We start from the raw sequence: 12,980 nt of genomic DNA on the forward strand, positions 1-12,980 counted from the left end.
GATCATCAAAGGATTGGGCATGCTAAGATGAGATCCAAGATTACATAACGGGTCCAATGGATTTGCCAGGATATATAGGTTGAGCAAGTGTCTAAGCTCGGTCTGATCCGAACCCAATTAGGCTACTTTTGCTGACCTGGGGTCAATCAGTTTATGACCATGTTCCTGAAAGACATGGCGCCAAAAAGCATCTAATTAAGCCGGATGTGGGTCCTGCTTAGTCAGATCCAAGGAACTGATGGACCCAACACGACTGTCTCTGGCTGGTTCACAACTTTGCCCATGGTAACAAGATGACAATCATGGGACTGGTTGAGTCATGCGGATCGACCTTATTCATGAACGGTGCCTGGTGCACACATTTTACTTTTCTTTTGTTAAATTAGGTGTGATGGTTCCAGGACTCTGGGTAGGGAATGTCGTAACCAGGTCCAGGTACTAGTGGGTTTTCAGTTTGTCCTTAATCTGACCCAATAAGCGATCGAACCCACGACTAACTGGGTTCGGGGCTCTTGTTGTCTTATCAAGTGGGGCTTGGGTCACAACCAAATGACAAGCAATATAGAAAAGAATAGACCCGAACAGCTTAGTCCTTAGGCTGACTTGCCATGGCTCGTTCCAGCTCCGTCTAGATGAGAGCATCACATTCTGCTGGTATTGGCTAGGCCCACAAAAACATGTTGTTTAGGCTGCACTAAGTCCAGCCCTATATATGTCCCATGGGGGCTCCGCTTGTCTGGTAGGAGCAGCTAGTGCACGTCACCTTGTGTTGCGATGTTGCAGGTTCAAAACCCAGTGGTATAGTTGTATGGTAGGGGTCGGCCTAACCCCAGCTTGCCTTTCAAAAAAAAAAAAGTCTAGTCCTATGTCACAATGATTCGTGGACTCGAGAACACGGGATTCAGATTGGACTTAAAAGTTTGATTTTTTTTTTCAAAATAGGGCACAAGGACACGGGAATTTTTAATTTTTTAATCAACAAAAACTATTTTTTGAATATTTAAACAAAAAAGTTTTTTTAAATGAATTTAGAATATAATAAAATATTATTTAAAATATTAAAATAATGTCATACGTGTTGGTGTCCATGCCAACAGGTTCACTCGTGTCAGCTTGTGTCATCAGGGACACAACAAAAATTGCATGTCCCTGTGGCACAGGTCCAGCCTATGTCATGCCCACCTCTATGGGTGGGTCCAATTAGAGCTTAATCCTGGTGGGTTCCTTGTCATAAAAAAATCCAACATACAAGTAAAATCTTATGAAATCATGACAAATTTTAAATAATATCTTTTAAAATACTGTGATTTTAGTGGGGCTTTCCATTTTCTTTGTTTATTTTTTTTTAAACTTAATATAGTTTTCCAACGTTTACATGTTTAAACATGTCAAAATTTTCAAATATTTTAAAACCAACAAATATCCAATTATTTTCTTCAAATGTATCGTTGAACGAGAATGGAACTCACGATTTAACATATCCACGGTCTTGATCACTCGACACTTAAAATTGTGTGTTGAGCTTGATGTTAATTTATAGAGTTACATATGAGATTAGAGGTTCAATGACTCTTGTAATCGGTCTCCTCTTGGTAACAAGTTACTGTTGGATCCTAGTATCGGATCCAATGTAGCCATAGGGTCTCACAAATGAAACTCCATGAGCCACATAGATGGAGGCTGTAATTAGGCTTATTAAGTAAGATTAATATAAATATTAATCCTAATTTAATGTCTACATATATAACGGATGATTATAGAAGGGCTTATTATAGATAATGGGGCATTATCTCTAAGTTAATGGTGGTATTAATTCAATCCTTTACATAAGATCATGGCCAAAAGAGGAAAAAAATTATAGACTCTTCTAGCGTGGACTTTGATTTTCTTTCCAATTGATGCCTTATTAATCTTGGACTCTTGTACCATGTGAACTCCTTTGGCCTTATCCTTATCAACACATAAACTCCTCCAACGTATGAACTTTGATATTCCTTTCATTTGGCACAACAGCTGGAGTGGAGATGATCCATGGGTCTGGATCCGGTGGACTCGAATTTGATCCTCTAACAATTATATATAGATTTTCCTTGTCGAGAAAATCGTGAAGCTGGCAGTTTATAAGTACGGGTCCAAGTTGATCAAATGGAGCAGTTCAATAGCCCGTCCTAGTATAGCTAGTCAAAAGATGAATCAGAGCTCGAACTCACTTAGACCCAGTAGGATCCGAAACTCTGTGGCCTGGGTTTCCACTTTCACTCTGGTTTAAGTAAGAATTCACCGAGACAACAATGGGCTGTACACACGGGCTCCACACACCTATCTAGATGGGTTGCCTTAAGTCAATTAAGTTGAAAAATGTAGGAAATATGAAACCCAAGGTGTGTCTCATTTGCCTTTAGGCCGAAGCAGCTGAGTCCGGATCAGGTGCAATATGATTGCACAAAAATTGTGCATTAAGCACCCGATCGCCCCTTCATCAGGTCTTGGGCCCCACATAAGGGCGGCTCAAGAGAAGTTGAGGCCGAAGGAATATTTCATTAGAGACCCATATTTCTCCATACTTTTTTTTTCATTGGAGGTCCTCAGCATGAGGTATATGCATGTGCCATGTTTCATTGGAGGCCTTCTAGGATATAAGAGTTATATATATATATATATTTGAAGCCTTAGGCGATAGCCTCAAATATCAAAGAGAACAAATATTTGTGCAATCATATTGCACTTTATGTTTTCAGGCTATGGTGAACAAGGAGGTGGTCGAAAGGTTTTAACCACCTGGAGGTGGGCCATACGGTAGAGTGTCAATTTCTCTCAAGCTCTAAATAACAAAAACAAGCCAGGGGCTCTAGGAAATAGCCACCAACATGGCAACCAACTCGAGAAAACAAAGAGCAGAGGTAGTAAGCAACACATGTACCTGGTTTTCCAGTTCAAGCTTGTGTTTGGATTGGAGGGACTGAGAAAATGAATCCTTGGACAGAATCCACTGAGAAAGAGCAAACCTCAGCTGCAGCCTCTGCTTTTTTCTCCCAATATTCTGATTTGGTCTGCTTCTCCCAAATGAGAATTGGTTGAGATTGAATAGAGGATTCCTCGTGTGGAAGAAAATAATAATAGTAAAGAAACATGAAAAGATCATCAACCGGCAAGAGAGAGAGAGAGAGAGAGAGAGAGAGAGAGCACGCTTCAGTGATGGCAATTACCCTTCTCTCTCACTCATATATATAATACATTTTACCGACCTTAACCTTGAGACATGTCTAATGATAAAACTATGGCAATGCCACACACACACACACACACACACACACACACACACATATATATATATATATATATATATATATATATATATATATATATATATATATATATATATATATATATATATATTGGCACTATTACATGCAAATGCCGCTGGATCTGCATGACATGGGTTGTTTTGCTCAAATCCCACCTCATAGATGGATTCATCATGGTCAAAATAGTAGGAATCAGCTTTCAGATCATATATATATATTTTTTATGAAAAAACACAATTTTATAACCTGAGAAAGTATTTCACATTATTGTAAGCCATTAATTTTTGAAGCCTTATAAAAACCTATCCATATGTTGTAATCGGATTATCTAAGAGTCGTTTCTCATTAAGAACATGTAGATTAGTTTCATGAAAAATGACAAAAAAAAGAAAAAAAATGAGGCATTTGAGAGGGGGAGAAAGTAAAGGAAGATTATATAGCAATTTTATGTTAGTGCATGTTTTGCATGATTTAAAGCAATTTTATGTTAGTGCATGTTATTCATCTCTTAAAAGATGGCTACCAGACTTCATTGGTCATGGGCTAACATACTAAAATGACAATTTCGATATTTTTGAAAGAATTTTTGGCTTAAAATCAAGCCTAATCATTTATTTATTTTTCTATTTCAATTAATTTATTAAATGTCCAAAATTTAGAATTACAAACGACTGTTTATGCATTTTCTTATTGGCCATTATCTCTGAAGTGTCCCCCACTTGTGTCCAAGACCTACCAGTTTTTCTTGGGAGGTTGGCAACCTGCACCTTGCACGTGTCACCAGACTCAGCCCAACTACCATTTCCTCCTCTACCTGTTTGATTCATGCATTCATAGCTTGCCTTTTTTTGGTCCAATATATAGGAGCCTAAACTTGTGGCACTTTTTTACCCAAGAGTTTTGGGGGGCACACATCAAACATGTACTTAGTGTCCCTTAATGACCCACACTATTCATGACATAAGAATATGATTGTTCACGCCCACAAGGGCTCCACAAAATAAATTCGCAAAAAAAGTTGAAAATAGTGTTTTTTACTAGATCGCATGTACAAATTACCATGGTAAATATGTGTGTGTGCGCGAGCATGTGGGAGGGAGAAGGTGGGTGGGTGTGCATTTTCATTTTCAACAATTGTTTTTAATATCTGACCATACAAATGTGTCCTACACGGTTGACTTAAGTAGCATGAAGCGTGAAACGGGATTCATTATAGAAGCGATTGTGAAAGAGTGTGAGAAGTAAAAAAAAAAAGAAACATAAAAGAAAACAAGGGAGAAGAAAAAAATTATAACAATGAAAAACACAAAAAATAAGAGAAATTTGAGAGGAAAGCAGGTGTAAAGTGAGAGAGAAACGAATGTAAAATAAAAGATAAGCAAGAGAGACGTTTTGAGAAGCGAGTGGTGAGTGCGTGCCCACAAATGAGATGCGAGTTTCCCTTATGCTTTCCCCTTTTGGGGGAAGGGCAGCACTTCCCTCTTTAGGAAGGTTTTGGTAACCATATGTGAGAGACATCCACATAGTTAGATTGCCAAAAAAATGGTGAATTTGACTGACACACTTAAGCTGTGTGCACCCATATCTCTCTCTCTCTCTCTCTTCAAAAAAATGGTGACTTTGACCGATACACACTTAAGCTGTATGCACCCAGCTCTCTCTCTCTCTCCCTCTTGATAAAAAAACATGATTTTTTAGACCTTGAGTATTTATGAAAATCTTAGACCGTCGATTTTTAAACCTTGATCGTGATCTAAGAGTGGATTTTCCTATAAAATCAAGCATGTAGAACATATTTGTAGGGTCAGATTTATAAAAATATGAAAAAATCCTTTCAAAAGCCTGGTTAGCTGGCAATTAGTTGGAAGTCATTAGCAGCTACCACCTTTATACACACTCACCCGCGATTTGCCACCTGTGCAATTGATTTGAGACCTCATATTTGTAGGTAGGGATGGCAGTGGACCGGGGAGAAAGCGGAGCCCACCCCGCCTCGCCCCGTTTGGACCGGGGATGAAGAGTATGAAACGGGGATGGAGGCGGGGACGAAGGTTAAAATCCATCCCCGTTTGGGGATGGAAGCGGGGTTGGACTTACACTTTTTCCCGCCCCGCCCCCGTCCCCGCCACGATCCCCGCCCCATCCCATCCCCAATCCTTCTAAAAGATGGCAATAGACTACGGGGAAACGGGCCATGCCCCGCCTCATCCCCGTTTGAACTGGGGATGGAGGACATGAAACGGGGATGAAGGCGGGGGTGGAGATTAAAATCCATCCCCGTGCGGGGATGGAGGTTCTAATCTTGAGACGGGGCGGGGGTGGAGACCCTGTCCCCCACCCCCACCCCGGTCCATTGCCATCCCTATTTGTAGCTGTTTTGACTCAGCTTGACATCGTTTGTTGACAATAGTCAATTTGCCAGGAATCAGGCTCATATTTTTTTAACGAACATGCTGTTTTTGTAAATTGAAAAATTTTGGTATACTTAAGATGTTGATTTATGAATTGCCATAGAACCTGCTCATATGTTCTAAATCGGTGAACCAGACATTGATCCAGTGGCGGATCCAGAAGTTTTCCGTTGGGTGGGCAGACTTTGGGTCTCGGGGACAATGCTATGGTCTTGAAGGACGATTCATTTATTCGAGGGACAGGCCGACAATCAAAGGAGGCAAGGAAGCAGATCCTCTGTCGAGGGACAGGGAGGGCACAACCCTCTGTCGGGAAGGGCTCACAGAGGCAAGGGGGGCCGGCACCCATGCTTGATTTTTTAGAAATCCGCTCTTGGATCGTATAATTACAACATGCGAGCAAGTTTTTTTAGCGGTTGAAAATAAATGGCCTAGAACTTTCATTAATATTCAAGCCTCAAAAAGTTATATGTTTTCGTCTGGAATGTGTTGGTTCCTAGCAAATGTGCTATGTGAAACACATATGTGGGGTCAGATTTGTGAAAGTAGTATAGGAAATATCCAGTTTGTACTCAAATTGCATATTTAGTAGTTTGTATCATGTATCTATTTTGTGTGTGGTTTTTACTTATTTTTAAAAAATGTTTTGAGTTGTTGATGCATTGTACTGCAGCTAGACAAAAGGTATTTCTCTTTAAATTTTCTTTGCCAAAATTTTTACAGGATCTTTGAAAAAAAGTGACTATTTTTCAACTAAGAATGTTGCTGATAGCAATATTGGTGAATGGTGACTGACAAGTTAGAACACGTGTGTGCACGTGCCAGCACACACAAAGCCTTTCTTAAGATATTGACCTTTCTCAATGTTGGTTTATGCAAATGAGAAGATTGTCATTGTAAATTAGGCAAATTATAATGAGGACGAGAATCAAGTCTAGGATGTGTGGTAAACAAGGAATTGAAGAAATGCTTGGCTCACCCATGCCCACCGCCCTTGCCTCGGTTTCTAATTCTGGGGTGGGCGACCGCCCACCCATGGCTCCGCCACTGCATTGATCTCCACCAAATACTCCATCATCTCCCATTTATAGAGTTAGATTTACACACACAAAAAAAAAGAAGGAAAAAGGAAAAGCTAGGTCAACTGCACAAGCAACCATAGCGTGCACACATACCTCTTTCTAAGCCACACCTCTTGCCAACTATTCTACAATTGTAATAAACCTAATCTTTGTATGAGCCTACACAAACCAAGTTGGGCCGAGCGCTTTCTGATCAAGCTTGGCTCATGTAATCTTTATGAGCAGCTCATGGTTCAGCTTGCCAAGCTCAATTTGTTTGCCCGAACATGCTTTTAACGAGTCAAGCTAGCTCAGTCAGCTCGTCTTTTTCCCAGCCATGTGGGGGTGAGATCAGTATCCTCATCAAATGATGGGTAAACTCATAACTTGCTTCTATGCGGTCAAGGCCACTTGATGTTACTCTTGGAACTGCACCAGAGCCCTGCTGAGCTGCCGGTCTGCAGTATTCACTTTAGATACATAGGCCCTGTCCATAGTGTGCAGGTGCGAGTGCGCGCACACACACACACACGCTCAGGAGAATTGAATTGCCTAAAATGCCATCTTAATAACCACATCTTTTACATGATATAAAATCGAGAATACATTTTCTACAATCAATTATTATTGTCATTATATCATTATTATATTTTGCATTCAACCTTTTAGGTGTGATCCACATGGTTCTTTAACGGGGATCGGTATTTGGATCACAATTCCGACATGTGAGCATGATTCTAAGGCAATGAAAAAAATTATTAAATGCACTAAACCTTGTCAACAGAACAGAATATATATATTTTTTTCTAAAAACAAACACGATCCAAAGGTTAATCCCTAACAAATCGGATCATGCTGAACTCATGTACAGGATTGGAATGAGTCACAACTTGCACCACAAGATCCTAGATAGCTTGTACCAACAAACAACCGCATGAACTGTTACAAGCTGCTCTTTTAGTTTAGAAATTGTTTATCAACTCATAATCATTTTTACCATCGTAAATACACCAAAACTTGTCGACGCGAAAGAATATATCTTTTTTGTGAAAAAACACAATCCAAGTTTCGATCCTTGATAAATGGATAATGCTGAACTCATGTACATGGTCAGTTCCAGAAAAAACAATCTGCACCATGAGATCCTAGGTAGTTTGTATGTATAAACTGTAAAGAACTGTTATGAGCTGCTCTTTCCATTGAGAAATTGTCCATTAACTCAGAATAATTTTGAAGTTATGTTTGCTACCTTGCACAAATTCTAACAGAGCTGCATTTGGACATAAGCTGCCAAAATGCTCACGCCCAAGAGAATGAAATTGAGAAACAAAGAAAATTAATTTTGGCTAATAAGAGAAACATTCAACTTTCAAAATCATGTAAGCAATTTCTTTGGAAGGTTCACAAAAATTTAGGCAAGGATAGTCACTACTCAGATAACATTCTCCAATCTCCATAGAAGTTGCTAGAGAGAGCAATGATTAAAATGCAGAGGTTAGGGTCACAAACAGTGGAAAATGGCATAGTATTTCGTTTTAATTGATAGAAAAAGTCCAAGGCCCTATTTGTTCCCTTTGAACACGCTTTCATGAGAAGTGGCATGACTTCGCAAAGTCTTTGCTGACATGGCCTTCCCATGAAAGTTTTTTCATATGGGAGAAGGTGTGAAGGGTTTTACATATGAAAAAAGGAAGGTTGCAGGAAAAACTGAACACTACTCATGCCAGCATGTGCTTTCCCACCATGATGCTAGAATGTTTGTTTCACCTATGATGGGAAAGGGATGTCAGCTCAGCATTTTCTCAGGAAAACTACATGAAACAAACGGCCCTGAGAGATACTCTTGGGAAGAGAAATCCAAATTCAATTGCACATTGAAGTTGACATCATCAATGGCGAGCAACAGTGCATGTTTAAAGGTTCCTGTTGATTTCTTTAAAGATGTAATCGTTCTGACGCCTTATGAAAAACATGGAGTTTGCTTTTTGTTTTTTACTTGCTAAAAGGAAAAACCTAACACAACTTGGCAAAATTTCCTTTATTGCAAGATAATATCGCGATATTTTGTCTTCTGGCGATATTTTGAAAATATCATGAGATATTACCTTTAATATCTGCTACCATAAAATATCGGTATTTCTCGCAATATTTTCAAAATACCACCGTTATCAGTGACAGTGGTGGCAAGTGTGTTTGGGAACTCTGCAGATTAGATAATAACAAGAACCAATGGGGGGCACCGCATGGTTAGTAGGAGCTGTCAGTGCATGGCTCCTTTTGGTGGGACGTTGCAGGCTTAAATCCCAGTAGTACGTTGAATAACTGGTGGAGGTCTTGCCTAACCCCAGCTTGCCTTTAAAAAAAAAAAAAAGAGTGAACCTGCAAAGTAGTGTAAGCATGCCAAACAATGGCAAACTGCCAAATTCAATATTGAACTTTTGCCAAAACATAATATAGCAGCAAACATACAAAATGTCATTTAAATATCTAAAAACATAGATGGTTGCTTTAAAAAACGAAAAACATATAAAACTAAACTTAATACCCATTAACAATCCTATAAGTAGAAATATAATACTCGGGACAGGTGGGACAAGTGAATTATCACATCTTAAACCCACATCTGAGAGTTTTGAGTGACTAGCTACGTACAGCTCTATAGCCCTATGTCTGATTATTGGCAGCTTTAATACTGCCCTAGAAATTGCATATACATCAATCTCAGACTGGTTCGGTGAAGGAATGGAACCAAAATATCAGATCTAGAAATTTCTTAAGATGAGAGTCATATCAATCACAGAAATAAGACTATACAGCAAACAATGAGGCACCCAGACCTGAAAAAAGAACAGAATACATACAATAATAATAGAGAAAAGAGAACAAAGTATCCAAAAATACAGGAAAGCAGAAAAGAGTCATGAACAAAAAATCAGAGTTTCCTGTGAGTGGTTCTGGTGAAACTCCCCAACGATGCAATAGTGATGCTAAGGATGAAGATTCAATATGTCATCCAATCTCCACAAGCTGGTCCGACAACAATCAACACTTGGCCATTTAGTTTTAGTGCTTATCTGAATATGACATTTGGCTAAGGAATTCATTTTCACTGGTACCTCCAAACAGTCTTGCACTTGATTCCAGCCGTACATCACCCTTGCGATATTAACAACCAGTATGCTAGATGTAGGCCCACTTTTTGTCAAATCATTTTACCCTGTTAGCTAGAACCATCATTCTGAATATCAAAGGTTCATCCCAGGCAAAATTTAGATAAACTAATCACACATACAGCAAATTTTAGAAGACCTTCACAAAAAAAACACGTGGTCATTTCTTCCACCTTGCAACACATTTGGCATTGGCAAGCAGTAAAAGAAAGTCCCATTTTCAAGAGATACCTGAGTTTTCCCTTTCTCAAACAAGATTTACCAAGCTAACTACATGCTCCATGTGCCAAGAGCCTATCCCAAGTCTAGGAAATTGCTGAACACTAGCTTAGTTGAGAGCTTCATACCAAGTTATATTATCCTCCGATAAGTAATACCACCACAAAGTATCCTCTACCATCAATAGTCTGTGCCTCGGCAATCTAGCAAACAAAGCAGTCCACTTGGTCGCTTTGAATTTCTACAAAGAATAACTTTCCAATCTGCAGAGTTCCCAAATACACTTGTAAAACTTTCAGCTTACAGCATGTTTGGCAAATTTCGTTCTTATATCTTGCATCTCGTCCAGGCCTCCATCTGAACACTGTAAATGGCCTTGTACATATCTTGCATTCCTTGTCAAAATTTGCTTTTGTCTGCAAAAAAACACTCAAATCTCATAAAATACTTGTCAAGTGCATGCATGGTTAAATAACCATATTGCTGACAATTTCATGGAGAAAAAGAATGAACAAAATGCAAAAGGATTCTTACTCCTAGGCATGGATGAGACTGTCATGAGACATGCGTGCATCACACTTCAAGGTGAAATAACCTTAACGCTACATGTTAATAACATAAATATCACACATCATTTTAAGGGCATACTGGGGAATGCTTAAATCAAGTAACTTAAACATTATTTACTGTTGGAAGATTTGTAATCATCCATGTCCCAGATGAAATATGTTGCAAGTACATAGTTTAGAGCATAGTTAGTTAGTTACCTATTTATCAATTTACATGCCATGATACAGACAGCAACCTATGCCCCAAACCATGGGTCTCTAGCGCACTAGCTGCCCAGATTCTCCTTAATATGCAAACAATGACCTGAAAAATTCCTACATATGGGCATCAGATGTGGGAAGACTGAAGAGACCTCAGTTTGTCAGACCCTTCATTGAATTGTCTCTTTACATGATAGATGCTCAAACCTCCTAACTTGGACAGAAATAATCTCAGCTGCAAACTGCTAGTCGGGGAGAAGGTGCTTGGAATATAGTCTTTAGATGCTCAAGATATGGGACTCTCACAAAGGGGATTTTTTTTCGCTAAGACTCACAAAGAAGCTTGCAGAACAGAGAGAGAGAGAGAGAGAGAGAGAGAGAGAGAGAGACGTTTGGAAAGTAGCATTTTCAAAGTTAATCACTATTAGAACCATTGAATGCAACTTTGGAAATTTGGGGACTGTGCCCCAATCACTGTGCTGTAGTCTTTTCATGGTTGACCTCGATTGATAGGGTGCCTTCTCAAAATCATCTTGATGCTTCTATTTGGCAAGTTTCTGTCCAATGTGATCCATGGAGGAGTCGTTGTGATGTTTATGTTGGACATGCTAATTCTTTTGAAATCTGTTGACTCCTGGACTGGAAGAAAGATGCGTAGGATTTGCATCTATGCAGCCAAAATCTTTGGCACCATGGCAGTGAAGAAGGGGAAGAAAGGTTCTTTTCGAAATGGTAACTTTTTATCTCATGACAGTATATGTTAAAATGTAAAATTGTATATATATATATAAATAAAATATTTTTTTTCTTTTCCTTTTTGGTAATTTTATGTTTTTCTTTTAGTCGTCTAGTTCAGTTTGAACTAGACTGAGTTTGCTAGTCAAGTCTCAGTCCAGACTTGACTAGCAATAGAGCTGTTGGACTGTGTCCAACAGCTCTATTTAGAGCTCTATTGAGTCCCCTCTCCCTGTAGTGTATATATAGGGGTGCAACCCCTCTTGTAATGCATTCCCAAATGCTTCTTAAGCATTTAGGTGTTTTCATATCAATAAAGATTATTTTATTTCCTATTTGTTTCCTATTATACCCTTTTTAAGGGTTATGATTTAGTGTCTTTCTAGACACTTTGTGTTCGTCACTTGAAGAGAAGTGTTGTATCACTTCGTTGTGGAAGATTTCACATCTTGTTGTTTTGTATTTTCTTTCTTTTTTCTCATTTCTCTTCTTGTTTTTTTTTATCCATACTCTTTCCCTCTTCTTGTAATCGATGGATGACAATGATAAAGTCACCATCATGCCTATGAAATTAAGTGATATGAACTATGTCATATGGGTGCGGGTGCGGCTATATATATATATATATATATATATATATATATATATATATATATATATATATATATATATATATATATATATATATAAAGTGCTAAGACACAACACTGTGCACAGCACAGTCTGTGACTGTGCTGTGTTCACAGTCTATGGCTGTGCACAGAGTTTGTGACTGTGAACACAACACAGTCCACTGTGCAACGAACCCCCCCGCCCCCCCAAGATTTTTTTTTAAAATTTTGTAGCCCAGATTTTTTTTTAAAAAAAAAAATCCAAAAAATGGACCAAAATGACCCTAGGTGCATTGACCACACCCAGGGTCGGGTTGACCGAGTCCGAGCCGCACCCGTGTCGGTGTGTGTCGACGCGGGTGCGTCGACCTTGGAGCCAAGTCCGTGTGACATAGGATATGAACTATGTAACATGGGCTTCAATCATGAAGCACCATATATGGGGAAAAGGCCTATGGGGGACTGTGGATGGTTCTGATTCGGAACCTAAGCTATCTCTAAATAAAAAGGAGGGAGATAAAGATGTTCCTTTATCAGAAGAAGAGAAAATCAAAGCTCTTGCGTCTTACGAGAAGAAATGAAAAGAATGGAAAATATCTCATGCGAAGATAATGTCATGGCTTATCAATAGCGTTGACATTAAAAAATGCTCAAGTCTTGCCAAGTTTGATCATGCCGATAAGGTATGAGAATACCTT

This window comes from Nuphar pumila, chromosome 3 (genome assembly GCF_984573655.1).
Source record: "Nuphar pumila chromosome 3, dmNupPumi1.hap1.1, whole genome shotgun sequence".
NCBI classification, from domain to species: Eukaryota; Viridiplantae; Streptophyta; class Magnoliopsida; order Nymphaeales; family Nymphaeaceae; genus Nuphar; species Nuphar pumila.